This window comes from Odocoileus virginianus, chromosome 1, assembly GCF_023699985.2.
Source record: "Odocoileus virginianus isolate 20LAN1187 ecotype Illinois chromosome 1, Ovbor_1.2, whole genome shotgun sequence".
NCBI lineage: Eukaryota > Metazoa > Chordata > Mammalia > Artiodactyla > Cervidae > Odocoileus > Odocoileus virginianus.
Genome location: NC_069674.1, coordinates 36438719 through 36450815, shown reverse-complemented (window position 1 = coordinate 36450815; position 12097 = coordinate 36438719). Strand labels below are relative to the sequence as shown.

At 37.5% G+C, this 12097-nt stretch overlaps 1 protein-coding gene and 1 long non-coding RNA gene across 29 annotated transcripts in view; both read right to left on the bottom strand.

Annotated features, from left to right (window-relative positions):
* The window catches only part of SUGCT (succinyl-CoA:glutarate-CoA transferase), a 782676-nt gene that overhangs the window by 526616 nt on the left and 243963 nt on the right, over positions 1 to 12097 (bottom strand). The window lies entirely within an intron of this gene.
* The window catches only part of LOC139034830 (uncharacterized), a 70543-nt gene continuing 62291 nt past the window's right edge, over positions 3846 to 12097 (bottom strand). Inside the window, exon 2 of the long non-coding RNA XR_011487407.1 lies at positions 3846 to 7039. This is a non-coding gene — a long non-coding RNA (uncharacterized lncRNA). The remainder of the gene's footprint in view (positions 7040 to 12097) is intronic.

The window sequence follows — 12097 nt, the reverse complement described above, 5'->3', positions numbered from 1 at the left end:
AGTCAGGTAGTGCTGAGAAATAGAAACTATGTCAACATAGGATTTCATAACTAAAATGAAATATTCTTAAAGAATAATCTTGAAATAATGTCATTTTCAGACTAATAAAGTCAGAGTTTATCACCACCAGATCCTCACCAAAGCAATTTCTTTAAAAATATGCTTTATAAAGAAGAAAATTAAAACCTAGAAAGAATGAGATACAAAAGGGAATAGTGAGACAAAAAAAATATATGAGTGATCTAAAACACTATTATAAAACACTATTAACACTATTTATATGAGTGAGTCTAAAACACTATTATTAATTATAAAACACTATTATTAATAATAATAATTAATAAAGCAGTAATAGGGATGAATCACTAAGATCTCATCAGGTGGGATGTAGGATGACATCAACAAGATGGCAGAATAGGAAGCCCCAGACCCTCTTCCCCCAACAACAATGTATAGACCAATTCCTTTTGTAAGAAATCCAGAAAATGGTTAAGAGGTTCCTGAATCCCAGGGTCCCCAGGTGAGTGTGAAACCAGCCACATCAGAGCCAATAAGAAAATTTGTGGCACTCATTTTCTATACCCCTCCCTCCATTGCATCATTATTGGGAAAAATCTCCCCAGCTGCTGGCTTCCTACCAGAGAGCAAAAAAGAAGACCAAAATGTACATCCAATGTGCAGGATTTTCAAAAGTCTGCCTAAGGGACAAGGTTTCCATCTCAGTTGTCTCAGAGAACTTACAGGACACGGTATACTCTGAGGGACGTTGAGGCGGGGGGAAAAAGAGAGAGAGAGAGAGAGAGAGAGAGAGCTGGCTGGTGTGCTATGTGGGTTAGCCAAAAAGTTTGTCCGGTTTTTCAACAAGATGTTACAGAAAAACCTAAATGAACTTTTTGGTTAACCCAACACTATTCCACAAGATCCACAGGACAGCAAACAGAAGTCCCTGTCTATTAATTACAGTTTTCGGATCATCTCTGTGTCTGATTCAGTAGATTATTTTTTATCTTTCTTATCAGTCATTTCTTCCAGCTTTGTCACGTATCTACAAATGTATCTACTAAACATTATAAAGCTTACATTTCAAAAGCTCTCGATTATGTTAATTTCCTATAAAATCCGCAGTTTCTGTTGAGTTTTGACAGGCACGCTGAATTACTTGAAAGCTCACCTTGATTTCATCAAGAATTGGCTTTGTTAAGGTTGGTCTATTTCAGTACTGTCCTTACTCTTAGACTTGGGTCCTTACTCAGAGGGTGTGCTCTTTCCAGGTTCCCAAGATAATAATAAAATTAGTGACAAGGCCTTCTTTTAGCAGAGCATATTATAATTTATAAAGAATTTCACAGATGTTATTTTATTTGCTCAAATAGGTGCTCTTACGAAGAAAACTAAAAGAGCATTCAGCACATGCCACAAAACATCCAAAGGTCAATAAGTTATTGCTTGTCCCAGAATATTTATTCAAGCCACCAACATTCATTCATTCAGTACATGTCTAACATTCACCTATCATGACTTCTGAGTAATATATTAGGCATGGGGAAACAAATATGAATAATATACTTTCAAAAGTCCAACATAAAATCTTATGATTTTGTGGATAAAGGGAGAAAAGAGAGGGCTAATAGAAATGAAATGTCTTCTGTCTTTCTGGAGTTCAAATGGATTTTTAAATGGTCCTATTGACACGTGGAGCAGCATTTTAAAACTAAACTGTGAATAAAGCTGTAGGCACTCATCATATCAATTAAAAATGCATTTTGGAGCAGCAAAGACAAAAAAAACAACAACAAAAAGTCTTCAGAAAATGCCATATCTAAAAGAAGATGTTTCCTAACCATGAGTAAGTTTTAAAGTAGCTAATAACAATAGATGCTAACCAGGAGGGAAGGCCACCAACGATCTTTGAATCTAGTCAGGACAGTCAGTGAAATTTGTCTTACACTCTGAATCTCTTGAGTCTGAGATGTACCCAGCTCACTTGCAAACACAGGAAAACACAATATTCCCTACACTGCATTCCTTAAAAATACTAAATACCCACCTTGTTGTCCTGCTAAAGGAATCTGTTTCTGCCTCAATTTCTCTACTAAGTACCCCTTTTATCTGTTCAGACTAGAATGTTATCCTAAATTGAGAGTTGACTTTGATAGGACTCTGAGAACCTACTAACCTAGTACGTCTTCTAAGCACTTTCACAAGGGATAGAATTTTCTCCCTATAACAGATACCACGATAAAAGAGCTTGATCACTTGGGATTATAGTGATGACTACTCTTTCCTAACTGATTACTACTCATGACAGACTCTATGCTACATTCATTTCATTGAGTCGGTGATGCCATCCAACCATCTCATCCTCTGTCGTCCCCTTCTCCTCCTGCCCTCAATCTTTCCCATCATCACGGTCTTTTCAAATGAGTCAACTCTTTGCATAGGTGGCCAAAGTATTGGAGTTTCAGCTTCAACATCAGTCCTTCCAATGAACACCCAACTGATCTCTTTTAGGATGGACTGGTTGGATCTCCCTGCAGTCCAAGGGACTCTCAAGAGTCTTCTCCAACACCACAGTTCAAAAGCATCAATTCTTTGGCACTCAGCTTTCTTTATAGTCCAACTCTCACACCCATACATGACTACTGGAAAAACCATAGCTTTGACTAGACAGACTTTTGTTGGCAAAGTAATGTCTCTGCTTTTTAATATGCTGTCTAGGTTGGTCATAACTTTCCTTCCAAGGACTAAGCGTCTTTTAATTTCATGGCTGTAATCACATCTGCAGTGATTTTGGAGCCCAAGAAAATAAAGTCTCTCTCTGTTTCCATTGTTTCCCTATCTATTTGCCATGAAGTGATGGAACCAGATACCATGATCTTAGTTTTCTGAATGTTGAGCTTTCAAGCCAACTTTTTCACTGTCCTCTTTCACTTTCATCAAGAGGCTCTTTAGTTCCTCTTCACTTTCTGCCATTAAGAGTGGTGTCATCTGCATATCTGAGGTTCTTGATATTTCTCCCAGCAATCTTCATTACAGCTTGTGCCTCCTCCAGCCCAGCATTTCTCATGATGTACTCTGCATGTAAGTTAAATAAGCAGGGTGACAATATACAGACTTGACGTACTCCTTTTCCTATTTGGAACCAGTCTGTTGTTCCATGTCAAGTTCTAACTGTTGCTTCCTGACCTGCATATAGGTTTCTCAAGAGACAGGTCAGGTGGTCTGGTATTCCCATTTCCTTCAGAATTTTCCACATGTTGTTGTGATCCACACAGTCAAAGGCTTTGGCATAGTCAATAAAGCAGAAATAGATGTTTTTCTGGAACTCTCTTGCTTTTTTGATGATCCAGCGGATGTTGACAATTTGATCTCTGGTTCCTCTGCCTTTTCTAAAACCAGCTTGAACATCTGGAAGTTCATGGTTCACGTATTGCTAAAGCCTGGCTTGGAGAATTTTGAGCATTACTTTACTAGCATGTGAGATGAGTGCAATTGTGCATTAGTTTGAGCATTCTTTGGCATTGCCTTTCTTAGGGACTGGAATGAAAACTGACCTTTTCCAGTCCTGTGGCCCATTGCTGAATTTTCCAAATTTGCTGACATATTGAATACAACACTTTCACAGCATCATCTTTTAGGATTTGAAATAGCTCAACTGGAATTCCATCACCTTCACTAGCTTTGCTTGTAGTGATGCTTTCTAAGACCCACTTGACTTCACATTCCAGGATGTCTTGCTCTAGGTGAGTGTGAATGATAACACCATCATGATTATCTGAGTTGTGAAGATCTTTTTTGTATAGTTCTTCTGTGTCTTCTTGCCACCTCTTCTTAATATCTTCTGCTTCTGTTAGTATGCAGAAGCATACTAAATGTATGCTTCCATACCATTTCTGTCCTTTATTGAGCCCATCTTTGCATGAAACGTTCCCTTGGTATCTCTCATTTTCTTAAAGAAATCTCTAGTCTTTCCCATTCTGTTGTCTTCCTCTGTTTCTTTGCATTGATCCCTGAGGAAGGCTTCCTTATCTCTCCTTGCTATTCTTCTTTGGAACTCTGCATTCAAATGGGTATATCTTTGCTTTTCTCCTTTCTATTTGCTTCTCTTCTTTTCACAGCCCACTGCTGAGATATTTACCTGATGCTTGCCTTCCTGTTTCAACCTGACATCCTTAGATAACATTGCATGGTACATGTGTGCTAAGTCACTTGAGTAGGGTCCGAGTCTTTTTGACCTCATGGACTATAGCCCCCCAGGCTTCTCTGACCATGGAATTTTCCAGGCAAGAATGCTGGAGTGGGTTGCCATGCCCTCCTCGAGGGGATCTTCCCAACACTGGGATCAAACCCATGTATCTTATGTTTCCTGCATTGGCAGGTTATTTCTTTACCACTAGTACCACATGGGAAGCCCTTAGATAATATTACCAGACCATAACTGAGATCATAAGATGCCTTAGAATGCATGGGTCAGCCTCTGCCACCAGATAAGGGTCCCCAGCACCAGCCTTATCCAATCTTTTCTTTCAGCCATCTTTCTTTCTCTGCTGAATGTCACACACATATGCGGACTACACTTTGTAGGGCCCCAACAGCACCACTCCTAAATAATAAAAGCTTCAATTCTGTCCTGATCCAGTGTGATTTCTCACCCCTGAATGTTGTCTTCTAGACAAGAGACAAGGAGTCTACTACTAACTTACTCTATGGCCTAAGGCAATCACTTCAACTTGTCAGCTCACAGACCCCTGACAAACAAATTTAGAGTGTTAGACTGATCCCTTCCAGCTATTAAATTCTGTGATTTTAAGATCAAACATGAAATCCTGATAGGAGGATTACAATAAAACAGTGAAAAAGAAAGAAAATGGTCTGGTCTAGAAGATTCTGCTTATTTTATTATGAGTGTTTGGGGCTAGCTTATATATGTTTACATGCACTTTGAGACATTTAAAACAAGAACATTTTATAAGGTAAGAAACAAGAAAGCCCTCACACACAAGATATTTAAAATGTGGCTCCAGAGTTCACAACACCCTCGTCATGTATAAACAGAACAGAGCATTTACAACCACTTTCTCTGCAATATATTTCTTTTGGCTGAGATGTAATGTCAACTACATGAATTCTGGAGAACACTAACCTTTGTTCTTTATGTTCCTGAGTAAAGTAATGCTACTTTGTAAAGACATAGTGTCCTTAGGCACTCAATCTGATTATAACTGTGGTTTTTTCTTTTTTTTTTGGTAAATAATTATAATGGTCTCATTCATCAAGCACTCAATATTGGGTCTGACTCTTTGCTTGGTAATTTACATTCATAATATTCTTTCAACAAGCCTGCAAAATATGTATGACTATTCCCACTTTACTTGTAAGAAAAATCAGGTCTTAGAGAGTACAACAGCTTTGCTGAACACAAATAAGAAACCAAGACAAGAACCCAAGACTATTTGGCTCTGCTTTGCCACTCTTCTCAAAGTGACTTAAATCTTCTGGCTATTTAAATAATAATAATAGTAAAATTTTTTGAATTCTTATTATGTAATGACTCTTGTAAGCCTCCCAGCAACCTTTTTAGCTAGACACTATTATTATATTATCTCCATTTTACCAGCATGAAAACTGAAGCACAGATAGGTAATCTGTCAACAGGTACACAGCTTCAAAACATCAATGCTCTCAACCCCCTTCTTGAAAACTGCCTACAATGTGGTAGAAGCTCTAGGTCTAAAGGAAAAGTACTCATTTCTTCTCAAGATTCACAAATTGATAAGATGATTAGATTAATAAGACAGTTATTATAGTCTCAAGTCACAAAATTCTTCCATATTTACTACTGTTCCACACATCTACACCTCTATCAAGTATGTATAAAAAGAAATTACCTCACAGACTTGCCTATGTTCCCACACTTCTATTGCCATCTCTACTGATTCAATTCCCTACACTTTGATTCCCTTCTCTATGAAAACTACATAGGCAAGTTTCTCTGACCATGCCATAAGGACAAGGAGAAGGAGGATGATGATATCTATTTTTAATGTGTGTTTGACCTTTTATTGAAGTATAGTTGATATACAATGTTTCAGGTATACAATAAAGTGATTCATATATATATGAATGTGAAAGTCACTCAGTCATGTCTAACTCTTTGCAACCCCATGGACTATAGAGTCCATGGAATTCTCCAGGCCAGAATACTGGAGTGGGTAGCCTTTCCCTTCTCCAGAGGATCTTCCCAACCCAGAAATCAAACTCAGGTCTCCCATGTTGCAGGTAGATTCTTTACCAGCTGAGCCACAGGGACACACACACACATATATGTTGTTTTGTTGTTCAATCACTCAACCGTGTCCAACTCTTTGTGACCCTGTGGACTGCAGAATCGCAGGCTTCCTTGTCCTTCTCCATCTTCCAGAGTTTGCTCAAACTCATGTCCATTGAGTCGGTGATGCCATCCAACCATCTTGTCCTCTGTTGTCCCCTTCTCCTCCTGCCTTCCATCTTTCCCAGGATCAGAGTCTTTTCCAATGAGTCGGTTCTTTGCATCAGGTGGCCAAAGTACTAGAGCTTCAGCTTCAGCATCGGTCCTTCCAATGAATATTCAGGGTTGATTTCCTTTAGGTTTGACTGGTTTGATCTCCTTGCAGTTCAAGGGACTCTCGAGAGTCTTCTCCAACACTACAGTTCAAAAGCATCAATTCTTCAGCGCTCAGCATTCTTTATGGTCCAACTCTCACATCTGTATATGACTACTGGAAAAACCATAGATTTGACTATACAGACTTTTGTTGGCAAAGTACTGTCTCTGTTTTTTAATATGCTGTCTAGGTTTGTCATAGCTTTTCTTCCAAGGAGCAAGAATCTTTTAATTTCATGGCTGCAGTGACCATCCATAGTGATTCTGGAGCCCAAGAAAATAAAGTCCGTCACTGTTTCCATTGTTTTTCCATCTATTTGCCAGAAAATGATGGGACCAGATGCCATGATCTTCGTTTTTGAATGTTGAGTTTTACGCTGGCTTTTTCACTGTTCTCTAAAATAATGATACAAATGAACTTTTTTTACAAAACAGAAATAGACATAAAGAACAAATTTATGGTTACCAAAGGGGAAAGGGTGAGAGGGTTAAATTTGGATTTGGGATTAACATTTCATACTACTATATATAAAATATGAACAACAAGGACTTACTATATAACACAGGGAACTTTATTCAATATCTTATAATACTAACCTTAATGGAAAAGAACATGAAAAAGAACATACACACATATATATAAATGTAAGTGATATATACATATAAGTGATATCATGATATTTTTCTCTATCTGACTTACTTCACTTAGTAATAATAACCTCTAGGTCCATCTGTCTTGCTTCAAATAACATTATTTCATTCTTTTATGGTTGAGTAATATTCCATTGTATATATACACAACATCTTTATTCATTCATCTACTGATGGACATTTAGTTTACTTTCATGTCTTGGCTATTATAAACAGTGGTGCTATGAACATTGGGGTGCATTTATCTTTTCAAATTAGAGCCACATACCCAGGAGTGGGGTTGCTGGATCCTATGGTAACTCTATTTTAGCTTTTTAAGAAACCTCCATACTATTCTCTGTAGTGTCTGCTGCTATTTGTTCAGTTGCACAGTCTTGTCCAACTCTTTGTGACTCCATGAACTGCAGCACGCCAGCCTTCCCCATCCTTCACCATATGCCAGAGCTTGCTCAAACTCATGTCCATTGAGTTGGTGATGCCACCCAACCATCTCATCCTCTGTCGTCACCTTCTCCTCCTGCCTTCAATCTTTCCCAGCATCAGGGTCTTTTCCACTGAGTCAGCTCTTCACATCAGGTGGCCAAAGTATTGGAGCTTCAGCTTTAGCATCAATTTACATTTCCATAAGCAGTAAGAAGGCTGCCTTTTGATGATGATATTTTTAAATTATTTCATGCTCAGTTATTTCTACCATTTGACACACTATCCCACCATGGCAGAGTACATTTTCAAATTTAATCAGAAAAATGATCTGTGAGGGATAGTGTCATTGATCACCTAAGACTTATTTTTCTTATTTTAGACCTATTAAAAATAGTACGGTACCAGTCCAAGGAGAGACATATAACAAATATTTTGTCAAAAAAATGAGATAAACTTCAAACTAGGGAGCAGAAATAATATATGGCCAGTTGTAAAATATGTATTAAATTTCATAAAATTTATGATAAACCTTAATTCCAAATAAACTGCTTGATGTTGTAAACATGCACTGTGCTAGAGTGTTTAAATATATATACAAAGAATCAAATTCTCCATTGCAACATTAATTTTCCATTACCTTTTCAATAGTATCCTATGAAAACATACACATATAGAAGATGGATACTTTATGATAGCAACACATTGGAGCCAGTGTAATAAGGTTTATGTCAGTGTTTCCATTTAAGCTACTTTTTTTCAGTAGGTTAATGACTGAACCATAAAAATGCAGTTAAATGAAATCTGGCATGTGTGTTCTTAGTAACATTTTAAAAAGTGAAAAAAAAAAAAAAGCCACTGCTGACCATTTGGAAGAAGTGTTTTTTTCTTTTTTTTCAATTATTCTGAGGAGAAGGTACTGTAAAGTTCAAGCAAAGCTTTTAGCAATTAGATTTATAAACATATTTTGAAAGTTTGCTTCTAAATAAATTTAGTCCTATTTTTTCTACAAAACAACCTGTGATTTTAGGCATTTAACATGTACTTTTTTACCAGATACGTGCACCAGCATGTCAAATATGACATTAATATTTTTTTACACTCACTAATCACAATATTTAGGAGTCTAGGTATTCCTAGATGTGTAACATGCAAAAGAGTAATGAAATTAAATATGAAATGATACTCCATTTACAATTTTATCTGGATTAACTACTGACAGAGTTGGAAACATCGCCAGGCCTCAAGGACATATCAGTTAAGGTGTCAGCTCTGTTGCTTGCTATTTTGTGCCACCCAGGCAAGGTATCTAACTTCTTGGTGTCTCAGGCATCCCATTTTTAAAATCATAATAGTAGTGTCTATCTTACAGGATCCATTCATTCAAAAAATTGAGTACCTAGTGATGCAAACAGCTATATACTAGACTTCTTGGAACCTACTTTATTCAACACAATTTAAAATCTTCTTAAATCATGGAAAGTTCTCAGAATAAGTACTAGTGATTCTTAATGATCATATGATTTAGAGAGGATGCTTGTTTCACTCTGGTTAGTTCTTTAAGACGGCAGGATGAAGAGCAATGAACCATCTTAAATCTCATTGATTATTTGGCTGTTACAGAATGTCTTAGCATAAATGAGATGTTAGCAAATCCACCCAAAGCATCTGATGTTTAACTAATATTTGCTGAACATCTACTTTATTTAAGAACAGGGCCAAAAATCATATTCAGTGTAGACTGACTCTAGTATCTTGAAGAGATAACAATCACAAGTGAAGGATTTTGAAAAGAATGAATTCTAGAGAAAGGGAAAAAAATATACTAATACAGTACACAAAATAGCCAGGAATATGTTTGTCACAAGGATTCAAAGAGAGTGGAAAGTAAGTCTGAATAAGAAACCATAGGTCAAATTGTGAAGAGCCCAAGCAAGTGTTATACATGATCAGTGAAAGGTGTGTTCACAGTTTTTCCAAAGGTTTAAATTATTAAATGAGGTAATACATATGGTAACTTTTAGCATGGTGCTTGCCACATACTAACTACTAAAAAAATACCAGCAAATAAATAATTTATTTCTTAAAATTTTAATTACATACCATTCTTAATAATAACAAAACACTACCACATAAACCATGCAACATATTTCTACCACTCCTACTTGCCCCTACCATATTTTGTGTACATTATAAATTTAAGACTAAGTTAGATGCTTTTGAATACATTTTAATTGTATTCACTGACGTCTAGGGATCAAAACAAAACATACAAAGAGTTCCGAGTTCCTCAGGTCACCTAGACTTGGTCTTGATAAAGGAACAAATAACACAAGTGGTTAGTTAGTTAGTTAGTTAAGTTGCTCAGTCATGTCCGACTCTTTGCGATCCTGTGGACTGTAGCCCGCCAGGCTCCTCCATCCATGGGATTCTCCAGGCAAGAATACTGCAATGAGTTGCCATTTTCTTCTCCAGGGGATATTCCCAACCCAGGGATTGAACCCAGGTCTCCTGCATTGCAGGCAGACACTTTAACCTCTGAGCCACCAGGGAAGCCCAGCACAAGTGTTAGATATTAGAATTCAAATATTAGACACTAGATCACCAAAACCTGGTCAATATTTTAATATCTAAGGAAAAGACCTGGGGCAAGACTAAAGGCCCAAGGCTAGAAGAAAAACCTTTCTCTAACAACTATTCAGAAAGATCTGCCACATTCTGTGAATTAGTCGCAATTCAGAGCTAGTACACAGTCTTAGGGATGGTGACATGCCTTGGAGAATTCTCAAGAAAGCATTTTCTGACCTCCTTAGAAAGCAGAGTCATATCTACTGTTTGGCCCAGCACTAAGTCTCCAGTGCCCAGCAGAGAGTAGGTAATCAGTAAATATTTGTTGGAGAACAGATGACAAAGCAGATCAGTGGGCACAAGGCATTAGGGTCAATCATCCTTCCAGACTGGAGGCAGAGGAATGGTGAGTCTGAATTCTGGTAAAGTGTCCAGGCACCTGATCTGGTCAAGACCAGAGATAAGCTGTCACTTGCCTTAGGGCATGCAATACAAATATTGGTGACATTAGAAGTGAGGTATTGGAGAGAAAAAAAAGGCAGACAACAGATCTCCAGGAATTTGACAATAAAATGGAGACTCAGATAATTAGATGAAAGTGGAAATAAGAAGGTAAACACTGGGAAAATCCCCAGACCTACAAAGAATAGCTCCTCAAGATCTTTGAAGGGTATCAGAGGTCTCAAATGAGTTGATAAGCATCTGGCTGGCTGGATAAGACAGTCTTTGCAGATGCAAAGATGTAGGAAGGTTAAAAAAAAGGATCCATGAGAGAGCAGAGTGGGAACTGAATAAAAATGGATCAGATAAAATAAATGGATTGATAAGAACACAGGTTAAATAAAGGAAATACTCAAACTACAGTCAGGAAAAAAAAAATGGCTTTAATCCTTTAACAGCTTCCAGGTTAAGGAAGCTGGGTTTGAATCAATAAACTTTACAGAGCTTGTGTAAATTCATGAGCAGGAGAGAGACCTGATCAAACCTCTTCTTCGAGGTTGAAGAGAGTATATACTGGAGTGGGGGGACCGGGAAGAGGAAAGGGTGTGGCTTGTATAATGGTCGAGGCAAGTGAAAATAAGATAACAAAGTTGGGTTGTGTCCATGGAAGTGGTGATGCAAATCACAGCAGCACAAACAGCCAGTAAAAGAATTTCCCCCACTGTTGAGACTACAGATGAAACATACAGATATGATCTTTTTTTTCGTTTTAAATTAACTGGAGTATAGTTGATTTCCAATGTTGTGTGTTTCAGGTATACAGCATAGTGATTCAGTTATATAGATAACATGAATTCATTATTTTTCAGATTATTTTCCCATAAATTATTACAGAATACTGAGTAGAGCTCCCTGTGCTATACAGTAGGTCCTTCTTGGTTATCTATTTTATATATGGTTGTGTGTGTGTGTGTGTGTGTGTGTGTGTGTGTGTGTGTGTGTATACTAATCCCAAGATCCTAATCTATCCCTCTCCTAGAATGCATTTCAACTAACCTATCCGTTCTCAACCGGGAAAGTGAAACACTGACCTTAGTTTCAAAATCAGTTACTGTGGGTATCTGTCTGTCTTAATTGCCTTTTTTTTTTTTTTAATTTTTTATTGTGGTAAAAGTCACATAATATAAAACATACTATTTTACCCATATTTAGCTGTGCACTAAACACATTCACATTGCTGTACAACACTCACCATCATCTATCTCCCGAATTTTTCACCTTCCTAAACTGAAACTCTGTCCCCATGAAACACTAAGTCCCATTCCTCCCTCCCCCACCACCCCCTGACCCCGGGCATCCACCAATGCACTTTCT